The sequence below is a fragment of the Felis catus genome, chromosome B4 (genome assembly GCF_018350175.1).
Source record: "Felis catus isolate Fca126 chromosome B4, F.catus_Fca126_mat1.0, whole genome shotgun sequence".
In the NCBI taxonomy this organism is placed as follows: domain Eukaryota; kingdom Metazoa; phylum Chordata; class Mammalia; order Carnivora; family Felidae; genus Felis; species Felis catus.
In genome coordinates, this window is record NC_058374.1 from 37176208 (window position 1) to 37197279 (window position 21072).

Genomic DNA, 21072 nt, shown 5'->3' on the forward strand with positions numbered 1-21072 from the left:
TTTAAATTTTTTAATGTTTATTTTTTGAGAGGCAGAGAGAGAAAGAGAGAGAGAAGGAGAGAAAGGGGGGCAGGGGCAGAGAAAGAGAAGGAGACACAGAATCTGAAGCAGGCGCCAGGCTCTGAGCTGTCAGCACAGAGCCCGATGCAGGGCTCGAACTCAGGAACTATGAGATCATGACCCGAGCCAAAGTCGGAAGCTTAACCAACTGAGCCATTCAGGCACCCCAAATAATGGAAGTCTTAAACTTGACATCTTAGATCCAGTGAATCTGTTATCTCACTGGTTATCTCCTGAGGTTGTTGTAAAGGTTGTAAGATTAAACATGTTAATACATGTAAACTGCTTAAAACAGAGCCTGGGACAAAGTTAGCACCATATAAGTACTATAGTTATTATATATTTTATCTATGTAGTCACCATTAATTTTAAGAGTTGCACTCTTGAAAACAGCTTCTAATGGGATGTCATAAGTGGTAAGGTCATGGGGATTGCAAAAGAAAAACTAGGGGTTTCTTCAAGGTGAAAATATAGCTTTGGAAATTAGGAATTAATGCCCTTAAAGTAGAGGAAAGTCTCTGATAATACAATAAGTTCTTGTAGAGCCAGACTTCTTAAACTTTTTTCAATGAAAATGAAGAGTCTGGAGACAAAGACAACAGGTTGTGGTGGTATCTCCTGCCTTATCTCTCTTTAACACTCTACAGTGTCTGTGCTGTCCATTTCCCAAGGCATAGCTGCCTTTTTGAGATTTCTACTTCTTATCGTCTCAGAAATTTCACGGCCTTTCTTCTGTGTTGGGTCCTGTTTCCTAAATCCTATGCCTTCCTCTTTCTTAGTTTTGTTTTACATTTTGATGGAGATAGTCTTTTCTCCCTGCTGAGAAAAGGTGGGCAACAAGTGAAAAAAAAATTTTTCTGAGGATATGTTTGTCTAAAAATATCCTTACTTTTGGGATGCCTGGGTGGCTCAGTTGGTTAAAGTGACTTTGGCTCAGGTCATGATCTCACAGTTATGAGTTCAAGCCCCACCTTGGCCTCTGTGCTGACAGCTCAGAGTCTGAAGCCTGCTTCAGATTCTGTCTCCCTCTCTCTGCCCCTCCCCTGCTTGTAGTTCATCTCTGTCTCAAAAATAGATAAACATTAAAATAATTTTTTAAATAAAAATATCTTTACTTTTACTCTCAGTTTATTGATAATTTGGGTATTGAATTCTAGGTTGGAAATTGTTTTCCTTCAGAATTTTGAAGGCATTGCTTTAGTGTCTTTTAACTTCTATTGCTGTGCTAGGGAAGTCCAATGTCATTCTGATTCCTGATACTTTTGATGTAGCTGGATACTTTATATGTAATGATACTTTTTTGGTTTTCATTCTGGATATTTTCATTTAAGATATTTCCTCCACCTCCTATGATCTAAAACTTCTCAGTGTAGCTTTTTCTTCAAATATTTGTTTTTGTTTTATTATTATTATTATTTTAGTGTATTTATTTATTTTGAGAGAGAGAGAGTGCAAGCAAGCACATGTGGGAGAGGGGCAGAGAGAGAGAGGGAGACAGCGAATCCTAAGCAGGCTCAGCACTGTCAGCACAGAGCCCATGGGGCTTGAATTCATGAACTGCGAGATCATGACCTGAGCTGAAATCAAGAGTTGGATGCTTGATTGACTGAGCTGCCCAGGTGCCCCTTTCAGTGTAGCTCCTTTTTAATTAATCATACCCAGCCCTAGAGTGGGTCCTTTCAGTTTGAAGATCTATGTCTTTCAGTTCTGAAAAGTTCTTCTGTGTTTTTTTTGTTGTTGTTGTTAATTTCTTCCTGGTGTTTTGTTATTCTCCTTTTCCAGAATAGCTATTCATCAGATATTATATTTCTTTGATACTTTAATTATCTTACTGTCTATTATCCATTGTTTTGATCAATTGTCTGGAAGATTTCCTTGACATTATCCTCTACACTTATTAGCGAGGTGTTTATGCTAGCTGTCATATTTCTAATTTTTAAGATCTTTTTAAATGTATCTTTCTTTTTCCTAGAACATACTATTCCCTTCATGAATAGAATACAATATCTTGTTATCTGAGAATATTATTTATGTTTTTTTTTTGAAAAAAGTATTTTTATTTTAAAGTATTTTTATGCCTTGTCTCTTGGGTAGCTTTTGCATTTGTTTGGATAGCTTTTATGTCAAAGATATTCCTTGGATCTTTTACTGCTCTCACGTTGAAGAATGAGGTATTAATCAGTTCACTGGAAACTTTTGAGGGTATGCAATTGATTTGCTTCATTGTAGCCAAGCTTTTAAAAGTTATTTTATTTTAATTAAAAAAGTTTAATTGTGGGGCACCTGGGTGGCTCAGTCGGCTGAGTGTCCGACTTCAGCTCAGGTCTTGATCTCACAGCTTGTGAGTTCAAGCCCCGTGTCGGGCTCTGTGCTGACAGCTTGGAGCCTGGAGCCTGCTTCAGATTCTGTGTCTCCCTCTCTCTCTGCCCCTAACCCACTCACATTCGGTCTCTGTCTCTCTCAAAAATAAATAAACATTAAAAAACATTTAATTGTGGTAAAATGCACATAATATAAAATTTACCATCTTTATCATTTTTAAGTTACACTCAGTAGTATTAACTACACTCACATTGTTGTACGACCAGTCTCCAGAACTCTTATCCTCTTGCAAAACTGAAACTCAATATCCATTAAATAACAACTCTCCATTTCCCCCTTTTCCCTCCCCTGGTAACGTTCTTCTACTTTTTGTCTTTATGAATTTGACTACTTCAGGTATCTCCCATAAGCAGAATCATACAGTATTTGCCTTTTTGGGATGGGCTTAATTCATTTAACATAATGTCCTTAAATTTCACCCATATTGTACTATGTGTCAGAATTTACTTTTTTTTTTTTTTTTTAAGTAAGCTTCATACCCAGCATGAACTACAACATGACCTGAGATCAAGACCTGAGCTGAGATCAAGATTAGGTCGCTTAACAAATTGAGCCACCCAAGTTCAATTGGTTACTTTAGCATTTACTTCCTTTTTAAGATTGAATCATATTCCTTTGTATGTACTTGCCACATTTTGCTTATCCATTCAGCTGTCAGTGGACACTGGGGTTGTTTTCTCCTTTTGTCAATTGTGAATAATGTTGCTATGAACATGGGTGCACAAATATCTCTTTAAGACTATGCTTTGGGGGCACCTGGGTGGCCTGGTTAAGTGACAGACTCCTGATTGCAAACTCACAGTTTGTGAGTTTGAGCCTATTTCTGTGCTGACAGCATGAAACCCACTTGGGATTCTCTTTCTGCCCTTCCCCTGCTTGCACACATGCACTTCCCCAAAAATAAATAAACATTAAAAAACAGAAGACTAGGCTTTCAATTCTTTAGGGTATATGCCTGGAAGTAGAATTGCTGGATCATATGGTCATTCCCTTAATATTTTGAAGAATGACTATACAATTTTCTGTATTTTACATTCCCACCATTTTACATTCCCACCAATAGTGTACAGGGGTTCCAATTTTTCTACCTTTTCATCAATACTTGGTATTTTCTATTAAAAATTTTTTTTATTTTTTTTTATTTAAAAAAAATTTTTTTAACGTTTTATTTATTTTTGAGACAGAGACAGAGCATGAACAGGGGAGGGGCAGAGAGAGAGGGAGTCACAGAATCGGAAGCAGGCTCCAGGCTCTGAGCCATCAGCCCAGAGCCCGACACGGGGCTCGAACTCGCGGACCGTGAGATCGTGACCTGAGCTGAAGTTGGCCGCTTAACCGACTGAGCCACCCAGGCGCCCCTATTAAACATTTTTTAATGTTTATTTATTTTGAGAGAGACAGAGTGTGAGCAGGGGAGGAGCAGAGAGAGAGGGAGACAGAGAATCCAAAGCAGGTTTGAGGCTCTGAGCTGTCAGCACAGAGCCCGACACATGGCTTGAACCCACGAACCGTGAGATCATGACCTGAGCCAAAGTTGGACACTCAATCGACTGAGGCACCCAGGTGCCTCAGTATTTTCTATTTTTAAAATTACTATTAGCTATCCTAATGGATGCAGGCAGGCTGTTTTATATGCATAGTTTGGGACTCTGCTTTTTCCACAGGAAAGGATCTTGAACATTTTTGCATGTCAATGGACATTTTTCTAAACATGATTTATTTTTTATTTTTATTTTCTTAAAGAGAAAGAGACAGAGCACAAGCTGATGAGAGGGGCAGAGGGAAAGAGAGAAAATCTCAAGCAGCCTCCACCTTGGGATCCTGACCTGAGCTAAAATCGAGTCTGATGCCCAACCGACTGAGCCACAGAGGTGCCCCTCAAAACATGATTTTTAATGGTTGTATTATTATTATTATTATTTTTAATTTTTTAATGTTTATTTATTTTTGAGAGACAGAGACATGGCATGAGTGGGGGAGGGGCAGAGAGAGAGGGAGACACAGAATCCCAAGCAGGCTCCAGGCTCTGAGCTGTCAGCACAGAGCCCGACCCCGGGGCTCGAACTCACCAGCCGTGAGATCATGACCTGAGCCAGAGTCGGAAGCTCAGCTGACTGAGCCACCCAGGCGCCCCATTCATGGCTGTATTATTGAACAGATCCTATAATGTGGTATTTAAATTTGTTTCCATTAATTTTTAGGGTAGAAATCTTTGTGTACATCCCTGATATTTTCTTTAGTTGATAAGGTCCTGGAGGTTGAATTCCTGGGTCAGAGGGTATATGTTTTCAATATATATTGCCAGTTTTCTTTCCTGAAAGGTTGCATCAGCTTATATTCCTATTAGCAGTGTAAGAGTATCACCTACACTGAATATTAACAGACAACATTAATTAATTAATTTTAATTTGAGAGAGAGAGAGAGACAGGAAGAGGGGCAGAGGGTGAGAGAGAGAATCTTAAGCAGGCTCCATGCTCAGCGTGGAGCCAACGTGGGGCTCTATCCCATGACCTTGGGATCATGACCTGAGCTAAAATCAAGAGTCCAACCCAACAGACTGAGCCACCCAGGCACCCCATTTGTCTGTTATTCTTTTTTTTTTTAATTTTTTAAATGTTTATTCATTTTTGAGAAACAGGGAGAGACAGAGTGTGAGTGGCGAGGGGCAGAGAGAGGGACACACAGAATCCAAAGCAGGCTCCAGGCTCTGCGCTGTCAGCACAGAGCCCCACGCAGGGCTGAACCCAGGAATGGGGAGAACATGACCTGAGCTGAAGTCGGAGGTTTAACTGAGGTTTGACTGAGCCACAGGCTCCCCTGTCTGTTATTCTCTTTTCTTTCTTTCTTTCTTTCTTTCTTTCTTTCTTTCTTTCTTTCTTTCTTTCTTTCTTTCTTTCTTTCAAGTTTATTTATTTTGAGAGAGAGATAGAGAGAGAGAGAGAGGGTGTAAGCAGGGTAGGGGCAGAGAGAGAGGGAGAGAGACAATCCAAGAATCCCAAGCAGGCTCCAAGGTCTCAGTACAGAGCAGGAGGCAGGGCTGGAACTCATCAACCATGAGATCATGACCTGAGGCAAAATCAAGAGTCCTAGGCTTAAGTGACTGAGCCACACAGGTGCCCCATGTCATTCTTGAGTTGTTAGAACTTTTTATACACAAGCTCTCTTTGCCATTCATGATAGTCCTTCTTTTTCTTATTTACTTCTAAAGTTTATTTTATTTTCAACTTCCAGAAGTTTAAAAAGTTTATTTGGTTACATTTGTTCATCTTTTACCTTACAATTTCTCATTTTATACTTAGAAAACCCTTCTCCATTCTGCGGTCGGATGCTCATCTCTATATTTTTTACTTTGTTTTATGTGTATCTCTGTGTTTAGCATTTCACTCTTGAATTAATTGTAATTTATTTCATTGTACGTTTTGATAAGAAATCTAACCCAGACAGTTAACTAATCGTCCCAGCACCGTTTTAAAAGTAAACCATTCCTTTCTTGGTTAATTTGAAATGCTCCCTTTACCAAATACATTGTTTATGCATTCGGTCTGATTCTAGACTTTTTACTCAGCTTCCCATGGTGTTACTAGGAAGAGTGAGTAGTCATTCAGGAAATGACTAGATGTATTGCCCTGGAGTATTGTTGCTCAGGTAATGAACCGTCTGGTTAAAAGGAGTGTATTGAAACAACCAATTTGAAAATGTATGAGAATGATTTTGTTGGAGTTCTTAAGTAATTAAGACGGGCTTGTGATGACTAAACATTTTAATCTTGTTTTTGAACATTGCTGACAGGATATTCAGTCATCACCCAGTTGCAAGGCACAGTTCCAAGGGCCATTCTAAAGAACTCCCTTCCCCCATGTCGCCATACTGTCACTTCCCTCCGGTCCCAGCTAATTTAAGAAGCCATCAGGTGATGAGCGGGTGTGTGCGGAGGTGGCAGTAGATGAAGGCTTAGTGAACAAACATGTCCACGCTGCCTCGGTTTGCTGTTCCTTTCTGGGGTGGAATCTATGAAGGGCTCTGATGACTATTCTTAATAAGACTTAAAAGCATGTTTTTCTCATCCTGCACAATCCCTCGCGTGCACGGACCGGTACTGAGAAATTCCTACCCCGCCCAGTCGCCTCATTCTATCGGGATTGGGTTTGTTGAGGTCTTTCAAGAAGGCGCTGGAATGCCCCACGTGAGTTCACCCGGCCCGCTAGGGGGCAGCCGAGACCTGGGCAGCTGCAAGAATTACAGGCAGCCGCAGGGATAAATGGAGGCAGAGGGAATGACGCGGGGAATGGTTTTGCACATCGAGGTCAGCGTCGTGCTTCCAGCTTGCTTTACGGCTACGGCAGATTGCTTTGCGGCTCTTCTCCCCTTCCCCGCCTTGATTTACGGCTTCTCCTCCTGTCCTTCCCCGCCCAGGGCTCGCTCTTGATTTGGACCTTCTTCCCAGGGTTCTCTGGCACTGCTTTCCCAGTCTCCTCTGCGCGGCTCTATCTAAACTAGCTTCCCTTTGTACTTAGCGTAGACCGTCTCCCTGCGTGCACCGCGCGCTGCCAGAAGCGCGTAAGTGAGGAGGGAGGGGGGAACGGCCCAGTTGGGGTGGTTCCGGCTGGGGACTGTGGATCGTGGGGCGTCGCAGGTTCTGAGCAGATCGCTTGGGGGCGGCGGTTGAGCTCTTCCTGGCCACGGCAGAGTGATCCTGAGTCCCGAGGCCTGTACTAATTAGTACAGTAGGGGTCAGGATCACGGCTTGCTTAGAGTGTGGTTAGGAGGGACAGGGGCACAGGAAACTTGGACCAACACTCCGAGACGCCACGACGGGGGTGCAGCAGCATACTGTTAATTGTGGCGGCCCCCTGCATGGCGCGAGAACTCCAGAGGCTGCTTATTGACCGGAGTGAAGGGTGCTGAAATTTGTGTCGGTAGCTGCACGGAGTTGGGATGAATATCAGGAAGGAAGGAATTATCCATTTTAAAGAATTTGATACTCAAGTTTAGCCGCATATTCAGCCTTTGTAGATTTTTTTAAAAAATTGAGATACAATTCACATACGATTACATTTCATCCATTTAAACAGTTCGGTGGTTTTAGTATATTCACAGGGCTTTGCGACCATCACCATTGTCTAGTTCCAGAACATTTTTATCACCCCCCAAAGAAACCCACAACTCATTAGCGGGCACTTCTCATTTGCTCCTATCCTCACCCCAGTAATCAACTTTTTGCCTTTGAATTTGCCAATTCTAGATATTTCACAGAAGTGGAATCCTACAGTTTTTGTTTTTTGTATGATGGGTTTATTTCACATAGCATAATGTTTTGAAGGTTCATGCATGTTCTAGCCTGTGCCAGTACTTCGCTCTTTTTTATGGTTGAATAACAATCTGTTGTAGGGATATTCCACATTTTGTTTGTCCATTTAGTTAATGGGCATTTGAGTTTTTTGTACTTCTGCATTACTTTTGCATTACTAGACCTTTTAAGGTCTGTTCCTCCATACAAATCACAGTTTGAGTCACATTTTTGAACTAAATTCTCATAAGCCAGCATTATTTAACTCCGGGACTGGCTCAGATATTTTAGTGGCCTCAGGTCTGGGATCTTTTGGGGAAGTTTGTCTTTTTAAAGTCTTTTCTCTTAGACCACTAACTAGTGAAAGCAGAGAAATATTTGTGTTTCTGTGTGATGTGTGCCATGACCTGTTGTTACCTTGTGATATGAGCTGGGTGTAGCTGGAGATGAGTGTATGAAAAATATAACTGAGCTAGCTGTGGGAGAGAAGTTTTATATCAAAACAAAAACCCTGTTCAGTCCTCATTATTCATGGAATGTGTTTTGGGGAATTCACCTCACTAAAATTTCTTTGTAACCCCTAATTCAACACGGTGCTTTTAAGTATATTTAGTGTCACATTTTTCTCATTTTCATACTTTTTGTTAGCGATTTCAGTTTGGAATGGCCTCCAAGCATATTGCTGAAGTGCTGTCTAGCATTACCAGTGTAAGAAGACTGTGATGTCTCACAGAGAAAGGAAAGCTTCCTTTAGATAAGCTGTTATATGCTTATCTAAAGCAGTTATATGCTGCTGGCTGTGGGTTCAATGTTAAGGAGTTAATATGTATTGAGTAAGGTATCTTTCAACAGAAACATCAAACAAGATTATGTATTGACTGATGTAAGAAAATATTGTGACCAGAGGCTCACAGGAACCTAATCTTGTGTTTCTCCTAGGAGTAGTGGTTTGGTATTTGATAATTTGGGGTTCATGGTGACTTTATAGAACTACCATGAATAATGAGAATTGACTGTATAACCGATTTCATTATTGGCTCACTAATGCCAGTTATCGGTAATTAGTATATGGCTCTTTTGCTCTTGAATGGCTGAGTGTGGATTACAGTGCAATATGTGCTTTGATGTATGTCTAAAATGCTGTAGGAACATAGATTAATTCTTAGAGTGTAAGCTGCATAAAGCTTGAAAGAACAGACAACATTTGAAGTTTCACAAATATAGCAGCATGTACATAAATGAAAATAAAAGAAAAAACCTTAATACCCAATCCTGCTGTTCTTGATCCTTGGAATCAGAACCTCCCTCATCACTAAGTTCTGTCAATTCTGCCTCCTGAAAACCGTATCCAGAGTCCATCCTTTCTCAACATTTCCATGATTTTCCTTTATCATTTTTTTTCTGGACTGTGGTAACATAGACTTCTAACTGATCTCTTCCTCAGTTATTCACTGTTGACAAAGAAGAGACTTCAGAGACTTAACTGACTTAGTTTAAAATTTCCATTGCTCTCCCATGGTTTACAAGCTAATGTTTAAGCTTTTTTTTTTTTTTTTTTTTTTGAGAGAGAGTATGTGCGTGCACAAGTGGGAGAGGGGCAGAGGGAGAGAGAGAACCTTTTTAAAAAAAAAAATTTATGTATTTATTTTGAGAGAAAGAATCTTAAGCAGGCTCCATGCCCAGCGCAGAGCCAAAATCAAGAATTGGAAGTTGAACCAACTGAGCCACCCAGGCACCCCAATGTTTCAAGTTTTTTAAGGTGGCTTACAATACCCTTCATGATCATGCCCTGTCCAGTCTTTAATAAAGATGAGAAAAAGTCAGACAAAAGAGAAAAATTTCCATATGTAACATTCCTCATTCCCTCTTACTCCTTCCTCCCTCCTTTCCTGTATAATTAGAAATGCTTTTAGGTGAAAAGGAAGTGGATAAGAATAAAAACATTCTTGCTAATCTCGTTGACCTTCTTAATATCTCTCCAGTTCATCCATTTCTTGCTCACAGCCCCTGCCCTGGTTCAAGCTCTTTCCCTTTCCGTCCCACAAATCTTTTCTTGGCCATATGTGTTTATTTCTCTCAGAAACCATCTTTCAGAAGTATTCTTGGGTCATATGGCAGATGCATGTTTAATTTCTAAAGAAATTACCAGTTTTATTTCCAAAATTATGAAACTTTAAGGCTTGTAGAAGAAAATATAAAAGAATATCTTCATGACCTGGGGGTGTGTAGAGGTTTCTTAGACAAGACTTAGAAAGCAATCCCCACTTAAAAAAAAAAAAAAAAGACAAATATGATTACATCAAATTTAAAACTTCTCATCAAAGACAACTCTATGAAAATGAATAGGCAAGTACCTACACCTACCTAACAGGACTGATCTCCAGGGCACATAAAGGGCCATTTAGGATTCAAGGACTGGGGATAATCTGTGGCTGCTGCTCTACCCTCTGAACCTGAGGCTCCATCTTCAAGTCATTATTCTTTTTTCTTGAAGGGTGGTATGTGCTTACAGCTGAATAGTTTTACCAGTTTGTTTCTAGTCAACAGTGTATGAGAATTCCAGTTGCTTCACATCCTTGCCAACTTTTGGTGCTGCAATCTTTATTTTTAGCCATTCTGGAGGTTACAGAGGGGTATGTCATTATGGTTTTAATTTTAGTCCTTGATTACTAATGCTGTTGAACACTTTCCTGTGCTTATTGACATTTGTATATCTTTCTTTGTTAAGTGCCTGCTCAGATTTTGACCACTTAAAATTGGGTTATTGGTCTTTATTATTGAGTTGTAGGAGTTATATCTTTTTCTTTTTTATATCCTGGATGTCAGTCTTTTGTGGTTGCCTATTCATTTTCATTGGGTGTCCTTTGATAAGCAAAGCATTACATTTTGATGTAGTCACGTTTATCATTTTTTTCTTTTATAGTTATAGCTTTCTGAGTCCTAAGAAATCTTGACCACCTCTAGGATGTAAAGATATAGTCGTATATTTTGTTCTAGAAATTTTATAGTTGTAGCTTTTTTTTTAATTAAAAAATTTTATTTATTTTTTGGGAAAAGATTTTTTAAATTTTTATTTGAAGATAGTCGACACACAACATTACATTAATTTCAGGTGTATGACATAGTAATTCAATATCTGTATATGTTATGCTGGCCTCACCACAAGTGTAGCTACCATCTGTCACCATACAACACTATGATAGTATCATTGACGGTATTCTCTATGCTGTGCCTTTTATTCCCATTGCATGACTGCAAGTCTCTATTTTCTACTCCTTTCACTCATTTTGGCTATCCTCCCAACTCCCTTCCTCTGGCAACCATATAGGTCTGATTCTGTTTTGTGTTTGTTTATGTATTCATTTGTTTATTGTATTCTATATATTAGTGAAATCATACGACATTTGTCTTTCTCTGACTAAATTATTTCAGTTAGCATTATACTCTCTAGATCCATCCACGTTGTTGCAAATGTCAAGATTTCAATCCTTTTTTATGAAATATTATTTTATCTATTCATCTATTGATGGATGTTTAGACTTCTTCCATATCTTGGCTTTTTAAAATAATGTTGCAATAAACATAAAGCTGCATATATCTTTTCAAATTAGTGTTTTCATTTTTTAAGGAGGGGTGAACACCCAGTAGTTTAATTATTGGATTATATGTTATTTCTATTAAAATTTTTTTTATTTTCTTTTTTTTAATGTTTATTTAAAAAAAATTTTTTTTTAATCTTTTTTTTTATTTTTGAGAGAGAGAGAGAGAGAGAGAGAGACAAAGCGTGAGCAGGGGAAGGGCAGAGAAAGAATCTGAAGCAGGCTCCAGGTTCCGAGCTGTCAACACAGAGCCCCACGTGGGGCTTGAACTCACGGACTGTGAGATGATGACCTGAGCTGAAGTTGGATGCTTAATCGACTGAGCCACCCAGGTGCCCCTATAGTTGTAGCTTTTTAAAAAAATTTATTTAATCTATTTATTTTGTGAGTAGAGGAGAGAGAGATGGGCAGAAAAGGGCAGAGAGAGAGAGAGGATCCCAAGCAGGCTCCATGTGCTATCAGCGTAGAGCCCGATGTAGGGCTCAAACTCACAAACCGTGAGATCATGATCTGAACTGAAATCAAGAGTCAGATGTTTAACCAGCTGAGCCACTCAGGTGCCCCTGTAGTTGTAGCTTTTATATTTAGGCCTATGATTTATCTCTGGTTTTTGTGAATGGTATAAAAAATATTTAGTGAAAACTATGAAAATTTTTCCCCATAGAGATACTCAGTTGTCAGATCATTTGTTGAAAATGCCATTGCATTACATTTGTACCTTTCTGATTGGGATTGTATTCTTTTTTTTTTTTTTAATTTTTTTTTTAACGTTTATTTTATTTTTGAGACAGAGAGAGACAGAGCATGAATGGGGGAGGGGCAGAGAGAGCGGGAGACACAGAATTGGAAGCAGGCTCCAGGCTTCGAGCCATCAGCCCAGAGCCCGACGCGGGGCTGGAACTCACAGACCGCGAGAGCATGACCTGAGTCGAATTCGGATGCTCAACCGACTGAGCCACCCAGGCGCCCCGGGATTGCATTCTTGTGACTGTTTGAGTGGTGGTTGGTTTCTGGGCTTTTTTTCCTGTTCCACCGATCAATTCTTATGTCAGTTTTAATTCTATTTTAATTACTGGAGCTTTATAGTAAGTCATGAAGTCACATAGTGTAGGTCCTTCAACTTTGTTGTTTTTCAAGATTGATGTGAACAGTCTAATGCAGTTCCTTTGCATTTTCCATATAAATATTAGAATCATTTTATCAATTTCTACAAAAAAGTCTGAGGAATTTGACTGGGATGGCATTTAATCTTTAGATCAATTTGGGAAAAATTAACATCTTAATGGTTATTGACTCTTGAAATCTATGAACGTGGTACATCTCCCTTTTTACTTAGGTCTTAATTTTTTTTTTTTTATTTTTTTTATTTTTTTTATTTTTGGGACAGAGAGAGACAGAGCATGAACGGGGGAGGGGCAGAGAGAGAGGAAGACACAGAATCGGAAACAGGCTCCAGGCTCCGAGCCATCAGCCCAGAGCCCGACGCAGGGCTCGAACTCACGGACTGCGAGATCGTGACCTGGCTGAAGTCGGACGCTTAACCGACTGCGCCACCCAGGCGCCCCTTAATTTTTTTTTTTTTTAATACTGTTTGTAGTGTTCCAACAGGGAGGCCTTCTACACCTTTCCTTAAATTTATTCCTAAGTATGTCTTTTAAACTATTGTAAGGTGGAGACATCATTTTTATTATTATTTTGTATATGCTGGGCCATTTTTCTTTGACTGCTTTCAAGATTTTCTCTTTATTTTTGGTTTTCAGCAATTTGCCTAGGGTGTGTCTAAGTGTGATTTTCCTTGTATTTATCCTGCTTGAGGTTTGCTGACCTTAAATGTATAAATATATGCGTGTCACCCAATTTAGAACATTTCAAGCCATTCAAATTTTTGTTTGTTTTTGTTTTCCATTCTCTTTAATCTCTTCTTTTGAGACTTCCAGTTATATCTGTGTTAGCTGTTTTTATATTATTCCACAGGACCCTGAGGCTCTTTCATTATTTTCAGTCTGTCTTTTTCTCCTCTTCAGATTGTATAATTCTATTGCACTGTCTTTAAGTTCATGGACTCTTTTTTATTTTGCATTTTGTGAACAACATTGGTTGTCAGGTGGTTTACAAGATTCCTATCAAGAATAGTTCCTATTCTTTTTTTTTTAATTTTTAAAAAATGTTTATTTACTCTTGAGAGAGAGAGAGAGACAGAGGCGTGAGCAGGGGAGGGGCAGAGAGAGGGAGACAGAATCCGAAGCAGGCTCCAGGCTCTGAGCTCTCAGTACAGAGCCTGATGCGGGGTTCAAACCCACAGACTGTGAGATCATGATCTGAGCTGAAGTCGGTCGCTTAACCGACTGAGCCACCCAGGTGCCCCAGTTTCTATTCTTTTGTAAGTGTAGTGAGTATGGTTTCTTTATTAGAAGGCTTTTTGGGAGGCATGATTATATGTCCCCTGACTTTTAAATATTCTCTTATCTTACCGGATCTGTCATCTGCCCTTTACGGCACAGTTTCAAGGGCACTTCTCATTCCTTTTTGCCCTCTTCTCTCCAGAAACACTGGCTTTCCAAGACTGCCTCCTTGAGTTGTGTATACCTTTTATTTCTTGACTGCTCTGACCTACCGAAACTCTTTGTTAGTATCTTCATACTAAAAGTGGGTTTTCTTTTCTGGGGAGCAATTTTAGTTCCATCTTATGCTCTCCATCCTCCTCTTTCTTGTATGCACTTCTCTTCCCACCTACATCTTACCTTACTTTCCTTGAAGGGTTATGATGAACATTTGAGAAATATCTCCACCAGAAATTGCTGGCATTTTGAAGCTTGTAGTATTTTCAGTTTTCTTCTTTTCTTTTTCCTTCTCCTCTTCTTTCTTTTTTGCAGCATACCTTTATTTGGCAATCAACGATTAGTTGTCATTCACATTAACTGTAGATTTTTGAAAGTGGTGACAGGTACATAGGTCACCAACATATAGAGCTTGTTTGGTGAATCTTCATCCTCATTAACATTATCTGGACAACTGCATATGGATACAGTTTAGAACGTTACTTACTCCTTTGGCCCAGACAGCTTTGTTGAGCCTCATGTCAACATGCATTTCTGGAGTTCCCATCTCCTTCATGGCAAATTTCCAGATCTCTTTGAGTGCCTGAGGGGCACACTTCCTGTAACCCAGTCCATGGATGTGCTTGTGAATGTTGATGGTATATTCTCTGGTCACTACCTTGTTGATGGCAGAATGATGGCAGAACGGCCCTTCTTCTCAATGCCCTTATTTGCAGGAGCCATTCTGCCGGGGCCCTGATTTGAAAAGGAAGCTTCAGTCTTCTAATTATATTAGAAGATACAGGATATTTGTGGTTTTATTTGTTCCTCTTTTTTGATCTGCATTGGATGTATTGGGATATTTGGATTTATGTAGCTGCCATAACCTTGTCTATGCAGGAAGTCTTTCCTAACATTTTGTTTTGAAACATTTGAAGCCTTCAGAAAAGTTATACAAGGAAGGCCTGTGTATCCTTCACCTGGATTCATAAATTTGTTACTTCGATTTATCTTCCTCTCATTCTCTTTGCACATGCACACACACACACATTTTATTCGTTGAATGATGTTTTACTAGTTGAATGACTTGAGAATAAGTTGCAAAAAGACACTGTGTGTCTTTAGTCTCTTAATCTAGAGGCATTCAGTAGCCTCTTTGTTTTGCTTTGTTTTGGTTTTTTGAGACATTGACATTGACATAGTTTGAGTCCAAGCCTTGTAGATTTAAACTTGTCTGATTATTTCCTCTTGGTTAAAGTCATGATTAAATTGGTAGAAATACTTTCTAAGTGATGTGACCTTTTCAGTGTATCCATCAGGAAGCTTATGATGTGATTATTACTGGTGACATTATGTTTGATTACCTGATTAAGGAAGCATCTGCCAGGTTTTTCCATTGTAAAGGTATCTTTTGCTCTCCCTACATTTTTCGCCAAATGTAGGTAGCTTGTCTGAGAGTAGAGCCCAGGATGTACTGGTAGAGCAGAGGGAAGTGAGATGGGAAAGAAAAGGCAGTCCACGGAGCATGCATGGTCAAGCTAGTCACCACCAGTGGGCAACCAAACCTAATTTGACTGGGGAACTTGAGCCAATGTAGAACTCACAGCTCAGTGTTATCCCACAAAGGGGGTAAGAAATCTAGGGTCCTTAAACACCAGCTCTAGTCAGTCACTGTTAGAGGGCTGCTCCCAGGGGCATCATTTCTCTGACACTTCTAGCTTAGCATGAACAGGTACAAAAATGGGCCCTGGATGCCAAAAAAGGCCTTCAGGTAAAGAGATACAAATGTTGGCATTTGGAAGTTAGGGCAGGGTGCACTACTGTGGTAAGAGCTGAAGGGATAATTAGCAGAGCATCCATGGTATCTCTATATCGGTATAGATTCTGGGATTCTAGGTATCCCAGAACCTAGAGCTTGAGGCAAAAGCTTATGGGCTGTTACTTTTTCAGGAAGCAGAAGTAAGGAAAGGGGAATTGAGGAGAGGAGATTAAGTCGGTTCAAGAGTACATGTCCAAGCTGGCTACCGCTTGGTAACAAGGTACAACTGACTGATTTCCTAAAGCTGTCTCTCAGGAGAATGTCTGAAGTACTGTGTCCCAGGACAATACACCCGAAGGAAGAAGAATTTCTCCCTCAGCGTCTGCATCTTATTGGTAAAAGGTTTGCCCCTGGTATATTAACTCCCTCAAACTTCCAGGTTGTACATGTATGGACATCAGGTGGACCCCACAGGTTCTCACACCTCAAAGGCAAGAGGGAGGCCAGGGGTGGGAGTGAGAGGCATTACCATGAGCAGGGCGTAAGGGACCAGTGGTTGTACCTATGTGCATTCATTTAAAACTCATGCCCATTTGTTCCACCTAATGACAACCAGGGTGGAAAAACTGATCAAAGGCCTCAGAGACAGACAAGGCCGAGAAGATTTGAGGTGCAGGATAAGATATGCTTCCCAGATTTGATTCTCCTTTTGTTTAACAAATATGCACATACACATATACACAACATTAAACATACATATAAACTTGGGGCAGCTGTGTGACTCCGTTGGTTAAGCATCTGACTCTTGGTTTCGGCTTGGGTCACGATCTCACAGTTTATGAGTTTGCGCCCCTCATTGGGCTCCGCACTGTCAGCATGAAGCCTGCTTGGGATTCACGCTCTCTCCCTCTCCCTCTCTCTCAAAATAAATAAATAACCGTAAGGGGCACCTGGGTGGCTCAGTCAGTTAAACATCCGACTTTGGCTCAGGTCATGATCTCAGGTTCATGGGTTCGAGCCCTGCATTGGGCTCTGTGCTGATAGCTTAGATCCCGGAGCCTGCTTCAAATACTGTGTCTCCCTCTCTCTCCATCTCCTCATGCTCTGTCTCTCTCTCAAAAATAAATTAACATTAAAAAAAATTTAAACATAATACAAACTCAATCACATATAAAAAAAAGTCATCTGTTGGTGGGGATCCAGCCAAATTTTACTTCCTTATTTTTTAATAGATGTTTCTACAATAAAGATATTTTAATTTTATAATGGGAAAATGGTTGTGGACAGTTTTAGGAAAGGTAAGTTGTCTCCCCCCCCCCCCCCGAAGAAGTAACTGGAAAAAATGTAAGAAAAATGATTCCATGTTTTACTTTATGGGCAGGGACGAAGTTGTCCTTTTCTGTCATAAGAGGTTGAATCTTTTAAGATATTGTTTAGAAAAGTATCAAGTTGCTTTTTAAGTGTGAGAAGTGTAACTCTTGCCTTATAAAGTTAGTTTGTAAAGAATTAAAAAATATGCTTTGTCTGCGTATCCTGCATTATGTATTTCATTCATTCATTCATCTAGCCAGTCACTGATTTAATCACTCACCAAACCCTCCCTTCCTAGCCCTGCATGAGCAAGGTTCCATGCTAGTCATTGGGGTGCCAAGAAGAATCAAGAAGAACCTCCTGCCTTCTAGGGGTTCATATTGGAGTGGAGTTGGGGGGGGAATGGATGTGGAAGAGACAGTAGTCACCGAATATTCAAATGCCTTAAATTTCCTAGCCTCTACTGCAATTAAGTTGGGGCCTTGTGACAAGAGCTGTCCAGTGAACTGTGACCAGAAGTGATCCATATCACTTCTGGCCTAAGGCAGCTGTGAACCAGTGTGACTTTTCCAACTCTTTCTACCCCTGCAGTGATGACCTTGGAGGTCACGTGTGCTAGATGACACAGCGACAGTATGGCCAGGGCCACCAGACTCTTAGATCTTGCATGAAGGATATATGAACCTTTATTATGTTAAATTACTCTCCCTTCTTTTTAAAAAAATGTTCATTTATTTTGAGAGAGAACACGAGTGCACATGCACAAGTGGGGCAGGGGCAGAGAGTGAGGGAGAGAGAATCCTAAGCAGGCTCCACACTGTCAGCTCAGAGCTTGACTCAGGACTGGATCCCACAATTGTGAGATCATGACCTGGGCTGAAATCAAGAGTCGCAGACTTAACCAACTGAACCACCTAGGTGCCCCTCCCTCTTTTTTTTTTTTTTTATTGTGGCAAAATATATATAACATAGAATTTATCATTTTAACCATTAAAAATAAATGTTTTTAATGTTTATTTTTGAGAGAGAGACAGCATGCAAGTGGGGGAGGGGCAGAGAGAGAGACACACACACACACACACACAGAATTTGAGTAGCTCCGGACTCTGAGCTGTCAGCACAGAGCCGGATGTGGGGCTGGAACTCACAGACTGTGAGGTCATGACCTGAGCTGAAGTTGGACGCTTAACCCTCTAAGCCACCCAGGCAACCCTCCTTTTAACCATTTTTAAGTGCAATTCTGTAGCATTAGGTACCTTCCCAATATATAGCCCTTTGTTTTTAACAAATAAGTCGACAGGTGTTCATTTGAGACGCTGTGAACATCCCCCAACAACTTTTTAGTATCTAATGATTTTTGTTGGATATAATTATTAATCACATCATTATCATATGATAAATTTATGAGGTTGCTTTTATGAATATTCCCCTTTACAGATGTGGAAATTTGGACACAGAGAGTTTGAGCAATTGCTCAATGTAAGTAACTTACTGAGTGGAACTGGGTGTTGAACCACATCTGACTTTAACGTTCAAAGCATTATTTATAGCAAGTATGGCACACTATGGCCTGTGGACCAAATCTTACACCTCTTTTTGTAATAAAGTCTTATTGGGACACAACCATGCCCATTTGTTTACATATTATCTATGGCTGCTTTCACACTAAAATGCCAGGTTTGTGTAGTCATGACAGACTACATAGCCTGCAAGTCCTAAAATAATTACTCTCTAGCACTTTACAGAAAAAGTTTGCTGACCTCTGTTTTTTAAATTTTTTTTTTTTTAATATTTATTTTTGAGAGAGAGAGAGAGAGAGTGTGTGAGTAGGGGAGGGGCAGAGAGAGATGGAGACACAGAATCTGAAGCAGGCTTCAGGCTCCTAGCTGTCCACACAGCCTGATGCAGGGCTCGAATCTATGAACCATGAGATCATGACCTAAGCTGAAGTTGGTCGCTCAACCACCCAGGTGCCCCCCAACCTCTGCTTTATATAGTAGATATTTAATTTTTAATTTCTGTTTTTATTAAAATAATACATGTACATATATGGAAAATGAAATAGTGCTAAAAGTTTTATTTAAATTTTTTAAGTTTATTTATTTTGGGAGAGAGAGAGCAATCAGGAGGGTTAGAGAGAGAGGGAGAGAGAGAATCCCAAGCAGACAGCAAGCAGACTCTGTGCTGTCAGCACAGAGCCCTACTCAGAGCTCGAACTCAAAAACTGTGAGATGATGACCTGAGCCAAGAGTTGAATGCTTAAACGACTGAGCCATCTACGCACCCCTAAAAGTTTTATTTTGAAAAAGAAGATCCCTGCTCCACTGTTCTCCACCCCTTGGAGACAGATCCATTTCATTCTTTTAACTCTTTTCTGCCATTTACAATTACATTCTAAATAAGATCTTCATTTCACTATTTCCTGCTGTAACAATTTTGAGTTTTGGTCTTTTTATTTTTTTATTAAAAATTTTTTCTTAAATGTTTGTTTATTTAAAAAAAATTTTTTTTTTCAACGTTTATTTATTTTTGGGACAGAGAGAGACAGAGCATGAACGGGGGAGGCGCAGAGAGAGAGGGAGACACTGAGTCGGAAACAGGCTCCAGGCTCTGAGCCATCAGCCCAGAGCCCGATGTGGGGCTCGAACTCACGGACCGCGAGATCGTGACCTGGCTGAAGTCGGACGCTTAACCGACTGCACCACCCAGGCGCCCCATGTTTGTTTATTTTTGAGAGAGAGAGAGAGAGCGAGAGAGAGCATGAGCAGGGGGAGGAGCAGAGAGAGGGAGAGACCTAGAATCCAAAGCAGGCTCCAGGCTCTGAACTGTCAGCACAGAACATGGGGCTTGAACTCACAGACTGCGAGATCATGACCTCGAAGTCCCCGAAGTCGGACTCTCAACCAACTGAGCCACCCAGGCACCCCTATTTTTTTATTTTTTATTTTTTAGAGAAAGAGAGGACTCAGGTGGAGGAAAGGGGCAGACAGGAGGGAGGGAGGGAGAGGGAGAGAGAGAGAGGGAGAGAGGAAAAATCCTAAGCAGGGTACATGGCTCAGCTTGGAGCCTGATGTGGGGCTTGATCCCACAACCCTGGGACCATGACCCAAGCCAAAAGCAAGAATTGGATGCTCAACCTACTGAACCACCCAAAGGCCTCTGATCTTTTTTTAAAGGTAAACTCTACCCCCAAACTGAGGCTTGGACTCAAGACCTTGAGATCAAGAGTCATGTGCTCTACCAGCTGAGCCAGCCAGGCACACACCTGTTTTTTGTTTTTTGTTTTTTGTTTTTTTAAGTTTTATTCTTTTCTTTTTAACTTTATTTTTTATTTTTTAAAATTTACATCCAAATTAGTTAGTATATAGTGAAGCAATGATTTCAGGAGTAGATTCCTTAATACCCCTTACCCATTTAGCCCATATCCGCTCCCACAGCACATCACCTGTTTTAACAGATTGTGTGTGTGTGTGTGTGCGCGCGCGCGTGTGTGTGCGCTAATTTCTTCACATCCTTGCTAACCTTGATTATTCACTGTCTTTTTTATTGTAGCCATACCAGTGTATGTGAAGTGTTGTTAAGTTTTTGTTTTTAATTCTAGTTAGTTAACATAAGGTGTAATAATTAGTTTCAGGTGTCCAATATAGTGATTGTGTTATAGCAATTTAGATATTATTGACTAATCTAGTTAGGCTATTCCTTTTTTAGTGCTAGGTTATAAATATCTCATTCTTAGCTGGAATGTAATGTTTTATGATCATTTATGTAAAAATTTTTTTGATGTTTATTTTTTAAAGTTTATTTTTGAGAGGGAAGGAGAGAAAGCACAAGCAGGAGAGGGGCAGAGACAGAGGGGAACAGAGGATCTGAAGCAGGCTCTGTGCTGACAGCAGAGAGCCTGATGCAGGGCTTGAACCCACTAACTGCAAGATCATGACCTGAGCCACCCAGGCACCCCAATCTTATATTTATTTTTGAGACAGAGATAGAGTGTGAGTGGGGGAGGGGTAGAGAGGGAGGAAGGCACAGAATCTGAAGCAGGCTCCAGGCTCTGAGCTGTCAGCACAGAGCCCAGCATGGGGCTCAAACTCACAAGTCATGAGATCATGACGCCTAACTGACTGAGCCACCCAGGC

The 21072-nt window shown here is 40.4% G+C and overlaps 1 protein-coding gene and 1 pseudogene across 7 annotated transcripts in view; one reads left to right on the plus strand and one right to left on the minus strand.

Moving 5' to 3' along the window:
• Nucleotides 1–6851: 6851 nt before the first annotated feature.
• Nucleotides 6852–21072, plus strand: part of RAD52 (RAD52 homolog, DNA repair protein) — a 33349-nt gene continuing 19128 nt past the window's right edge. For 5 of the 7 annotated variants that reach the window (XM_045061223.1, XM_045061224.1, XM_045061225.1 and 2 more), the window contains exon 1: nucleotides 6852–7000. The gene's annotated coding sequence lies outside the window, so the exon portion shown is untranslated. The remainder of the gene's footprint in view (nucleotides 7001–21072) is intronic. The other 2 variants (XM_006933397.3, XM_003988268.4) reach the window with 2 other exon arrangements.
• Nucleotides 14158–15024, minus strand: LOC123386509 (annotated as a pseudogene).